This window comes from Marmota flaviventris, chromosome 13 (assembly GCF_047511675.1).
Source record: "Marmota flaviventris isolate mMarFla1 chromosome 13, mMarFla1.hap1, whole genome shotgun sequence".
NCBI classification, from domain to species: domain Eukaryota; kingdom Metazoa; phylum Chordata; class Mammalia; order Rodentia; family Sciuridae; genus Marmota; species Marmota flaviventris.
This window is the reverse complement of record NC_092510.1, coordinates 39,580,734-39,587,051: the sequence shown is the minus strand read 5'-3', so window position 1 is coordinate 39,587,051 and position 6,318 is coordinate 39,580,734.

Sequence of the window (6,318 nt, the reverse complement as noted above, 5' to 3'; positions counted from 1 at the left end):
GGCTCAGGAATACTGTTTTTTCCACTTTTTCCTTGACAGCTAGGTGGTATTGGCGTCTTGTTGGTAGTTTCTTTTCCCTGACCTTCCTTGTTAGTTTCCTTAATCTCTCCCATGCCTGTAAAGGGATTCCAGTAATTACTTTCCTTCAAAATCCAAGCTGAGTACACCTTCTGAGTCTTACAGACAACTCTGACATTTTATCTGTTTTGTAATTAAAGAAGAGCCATGCTCAGAATGTCTTGCACAAGAATGTCCAACTTATAATGAAGGGGATCCAGGGATTGGCCGCAACACATCAAACTCTGCCTTCATCATGTCATCTTATGGACACAGGAAAGGTCTTAGAAAAACAATGCCCTTTTACCCCTTAGTGGACTTAGTTGTTTCTTAGATAGCTGAAACTTTCTCACCCTTACAGCATTGTACCAAGAATGAATGCATTTATAAAAATTCATCCATTCATCTAGCATTGAGCATACATTTATTTAGTGCCACTTTAGGGCAGAATTTGGAAATTCAAGACAAGATATGGTTCCTGTCTTTGAGGAAATTTTCCATTCTAGGAGGAGATAAACCTAAAGAAATAAAGATATATCCTTAAATCTTGAGGAGGCAGTAGATGCTCACCAGATAGGAGACAGAGACAGATTTCCATGTAGAAGGATCAGCTTAACAATGGAGAAAGAGGAGAATGAAATAGCCCAATTGTTAAGGAACTTCAAATTATTTTTTGTGCCTAAAGTGCAAATGAAAAGGATAGAGGAAGGGAACAAAATAAGACACAGTTGCAGAGCTAAGGGACTTCAGCATAAGCAGCTTTATGTTCCAGGCTGAGGAGTTAGACTTCACATTTAGAGCAGTGCACTCATTCATGGCTTTTAAATTGGAGAAAACATTCAATTGATTGAATAATGGATTAATAGAATTCTAGATAGAGTGACCTGAGGACACTATGAAGGAAAGATTAGTGGGGGACTGTAATAGGAGATGTGGAGTTCAAAAAGTTGTTGGAAGACTATTGCAGTAATCTAGACATGATACGATATAGGCTGGAGGAGCCTGGTAGCCAACCAGGTAGAAGGAGGAAACAAATCCAAGAGACGTCAATGATGTCCGTCAGGGTCTAATCAGGAGGTAGAAACCACACAGTGATATGAATGGAAATGTTTAATGTAAAGAATCATTTATAAAAAGATAACGAGGAATTTGGTAGTAAGAAATGAAGAAAACTCTAAAAACTAGAGGGGTAGCAGATATAAGGAGCAGCCATACCCCCTCGAGCTAAGATAAAGTACCCAAGTAAGAGTGAAATTACAGATCTAATTAACAAACCAAAATTGTAATTTCTGGAGAAAATAATTAGCGAAATAGGTAAAGCAAAACATGCCAACTAAGAAATGACAAGAGAGGTAGAACTATTGAAGCAGAATAAATTAAAAACAATTATAAGACATTCTTTGCAGATTTGTAAACAAATGTAAATTTGAAACCCTAAGTGAAATGTATGATTTCTTAGGGGAATCTAGATTACTGAATTTGACGTTATTATTGTACAAAGATTGAACAGATCCATTTCTATAAAATAAATAATAGTAAGGAACTAGCCCTCACCACAAAAGTTATCATACTCCATTGGTTTCATAAATGAATTCCACCAAATCTTCAAAGATCATATTGTCCCAGTGTTCTACAAATTATCCTACTCCATGAATGAAGAAGAAACAATTTCTAATCCCTGACATGAAGCAAATATAAAACTTTATACATATACTAAGACTATACAAATAAATGACAGAAAACTGTCATCCATGACACATTCATGAAAAAATTCTAAATAAATAATTTCAGATGAGCTAGAAATTTGAAGAAAATTTGTTGAATAGAGTTTTTATACAGGTATGTCAAAAGTTGAGGGACGCAACAAGCAAAATATTAGCAAGCAAAATTGGATAAATAATATAATACAACAGGGAAAGTGTATTCAAGGAATGCAAGCTTAGTTCAACATGAAGAAATTTATTTACACAGTGTGCTCTAATAATAAATCTAAGGAAAAAAATCTTGTGTCTATCTCTACAGATCCAAGAAAGCTTTTGGCTAAATTTATCATCCACTTATAATAAAAACATTCAGGGAAGTATAAATTGAGGGATACTTTCTCAACATGATAAAATATGTATACCTTAGTCTAGTTAGTATTCTAGTTAGTGGGAAAATTCTAGAGGTATTTTCACTGAGATCAGCATCCAGGCAAGAATTAAATATTGCACTAAATGTGTTAGCAAATGCAGTTACATAAGAAAGATCAATTAAAAGAGGATGAGAAAATAAACAGGAAAGCTACTTCTAGTTGTAGATAATATGTAGTACCCTATGAAATATAAAATAGTAACGAATACCCACTTCAACAGCAGCAAAGATTAAATAATTATGAATGTGTTTAAATAGAAGTGAGCAATACCTACATGAGGACCATTCTGAAATACTCCTGTGAGACAGACTTCAACAATTGGAAATCGATTTCCTGTTCTTGAGAATGCTAACATGTAAAAGATGTCAGTTGCTGGGCACAGGGCTGCATGCCTGAAATCCCAGCGTCTCAGGAGGCTGAAGCAGAAGGATCACAGAGTTCAAAGCCAACTTCAGCAACTTAGTAAGGCTCTAAGCAACTCAGCAAGACCCTGTCTCTAAATAAAATATTTTTTAAAGGGCAGGGGCTAGGGATGTGGCTAAGTGATAAAGTGCCCCTGGTTTCAATCCCTGCTAAAAAAAAAAAAAAAAAAATCAGTTTTCCCTAATTTATAAATTCAATACAATTCCAAACAAAACAACAATGAAGTATCCCAACTTTTATATCCAAGTTGATACTAAAATTCATATGAAAATACAAACTTACAAGAATCACTAGGAAACACTAAAAAATAGCACACACAAGGAAGGACTAGAACTACTAGTCATTAAGAATAAAATATATCTCCTATAATAAAAATAATGTGGTATTGGCACATGAATAGATAAATACTACAGGGCAGTGAGATACTATAGGCCAATGGAATAAAATAGAAAGTTCAGAAGGTGACTGAAAAACGTAAGGCATCTCTCTGTACTTCATTCTTTCTGCCATGTGAAGATGCGGGAAGTCAGCGGTTTGCAACCTGAAAGAGGGCCCATACCAGAACCCCACCATGCTTGCATCCTGACCTTGGACTCCCAGCCTCTAGAAATGTGAGAAAGAAAGGTTTGTTTTGAAGCCATCTAGTCAGTGGTAATTGTATAGCAACTCAAACTGACTTAAATAGTAACTCTCATACATTCCTGGTTGGAATGTAAAATGGTATAACTGCTGTGGAAAACAGCTCTTCAAAAAGTTAAACATAGAATTATCATATGACCCCAAAATTTCACTCCTAGTTATAAACTCAAGAGAACTGAATGCAAATGTTTACAGGAGAATTTGTTCATGAATGTTCACAGCATCAGTGTTCATAATAGCACCAAACTGGAAACAACTCAACTGAATGAACAAACATGTGAATAAAAATATGAAATAACCAAAAAGTGACATATTCATAAAACAGAATATTATTTAGCCAAACAAAAGGAATGGTGTGCTATTACAGGCTATAGCATGGCTAAAACTTGAAAATGTTGTGTTAAGTGAAAAAGCAAGAGCCAACAAAAAGTGACATATTTTATAAAAAGGCAAATCTATAGAGATAGAAAGTAGATTAATTTTCCCAGGGAGAAGGGGAAGGAAAGGGCAATTAGGAGTGATTGCTAACAGTTACAAGGTTTCTTTTGGGGGTCATCTACATGGTATAGATTTAGTGGCAATGGTACAATTTTTTAGTGGCAATTGTACAACTTTGTGATTCGACTTTAAAAAAAAAATCACAGAACTGTATACCTTAAAATAACAAATTTGATGTCAAGTTTATCTCAATAAAAGAACTGAAAATAAGGCCTCATATAAAAAATAAATATTATACTAAATAGCAAAGGAAACATGTTTAAAACAGCAAGCTCCATTTTCACAGAAGAGGAGTGATGATAAATTGATCAGTAGCATAATTTACCCTCATGGGTATTCACCTTCCATTCATAGTTTTTGGACAGGTAAACTCCCATGCAAACAAAGTTATATGCAAATGAAAACAGAAAGTTCTTCTTACATACTTACATCTCTTTCTCTGCCTTTCTCTCTGGAAACAATCCCATTTGAATTCCAAATTCTTTGGAATCCCAAAGGCTGGTTTTACATCACTGCCACACAAGAACAAGGAAATGGAGGTTAGATGTGGCTTTTGTATCTCTAGTGAAGCTAGAGACAAACATAAATAAAAAATGAATGAGGTAGGTGGTATGGGTAAAACAGTGTGGGAAAGCTCTGAATTGTGTTTACACTTGGACACAAAGGGACCTTGCATTCAGCTAGCTGGGTTCTGAGTAGAAGGGAAGCAGGAACAACAGGGCTACTTGGCCCCTCCCTCCCCTCCCCTCCCCTCCTCTTCCCCTCCCCCTCTTTCTCTCTCCCACCTTTATAGACTCCCAGCCATACTCAATAAATCCAGACTATGTAGGAGTGGCAGAAAACCCAGAGCAGTGGCTTAGAAGAAAATTTCTGGAACAGAGTGTGTGTGTGTGTGTGTGTGTGTGTATAATTTTTTTTTTTTTTGCATACACTCTCAAACTTGAAAAGAATGATTTTGGAAGCACTGAACCTTTAAACCTTCCTCTGCATGTCTGATATTGCTCTTTCTCTGAGAAGCTGAGTGAATTCACTCAGTCCCTGAGCAAGTTTTAATCCTCAGAGAACATAGTAGGTCTGCTGTCCACCTCCCACAAAGTCCTTAAGAGATAGGCATTCACCTTGGGTTTTATTAAGGAATAAGTGTTACTCATAAGAAAGCGCCCCTTCTTCTGGTGGCGAGGTAACCAAACATGGCTTTGGCACTTGCTTCTCTCCCCTGAACTGTCATGAGTCAGCTGACTCCTCTCCATCCCACAGCATTCCCATTCTTTCCAGGAACAGTGAGCAGCTTCATTCAACACTGGCCTCACCTGTGAAAACACGAGAGCATTGTACCAGTTCACATGATAGCAGCTACCTAGAGGAGCTGTGTTGTCATATGTATAGACTTGAGTGACTTGTTTCCAATTAACCCTCTTTTGGTTTTCGGAATGCAGCCTGTTTGAATAATCTGAATTACAAGATTTGACTAGAGTCTTATGCAGACAAGAACTGGGTGAGTGGAAGAGCATAGAATTATAAGCATTCAGTGCAGGAGAACCAGGTTCCATCCCCAGCATCACAAAAATAAATAAATAAATTTGGCCTTCTTTGTACCATAAGGACATTATTTAAAAGGAATATTTAGTGTCTGTTTTAACAAAAACCTTCAGCTAACTGGAATTTCCCTCTTTTAGAAGAGGAAACTCGTGTTAAGGATCTTTAAATAAATTCCAAGGGATTTGTTGGTATCAATTTACCTTCTAGACCTCAACTTCTGTAGAAATGGATCTGATGTTTAAAAAGTAAATTGAATGTGGAGGGGGCCCTGGTGTGATTCAGTGGAAGAACTCTTGCTGAGCCTACTCAAAGACCTGGTTGCATTCTCAACACCACAAAAATAAATATATAAATAAATAAATAAATAAAATAAAAGTCAAAGATAAACCTAAGTAACCAGAAGATCTCCGATGATCAGAAGAAATAATTCAAATGTGGTCACTTTACCACTATACTGGATAAGACATGAAAGAAAGTTGAGCATTTATAAAAACTCCAGTGTTCGAGGTTTAAATGGGAACATTTTTGGTTAATGTTTAGTTAATTACACAATTCAGTTGATTTGGGCCATGAACTTTCTGAGTAATTGAAACTTTATGAGGATTCCTATAGAAATCTCGGTATATGCATGCCCTGTTTAAGAATGCCTAGAAATGTTTATTTGGTTGTAAAGTCCTTGCCTTAAAAATGTGGTGTGTATTTGAGTTACATTTTTTTTTCTTTCAGTGAAAACACCCATTCTAAGACAGTACTGTTTTAATCTGGAAGCATTATTTGGTCCTTGCTTTGTTTGGGAGAATCCTGTCCTTCCATCCCTCAGGAAGCCTCTGTTTGACTTCCACTGGTGAAAATTCATCGATTAGGAGGCTGCTCTGGGAGTTCACAGGGGCAAGAGGGAAATAAAAGACGCGGTGTCCAGAGCTCACCACCATCTCGTCAATTCAGCCTTGTCTCACCAGTTCTGTGATTGATCACACTCCTTCATGTACTCTTTGTTTACATTTGACAGAGTTCCCCCCCCCAACAGA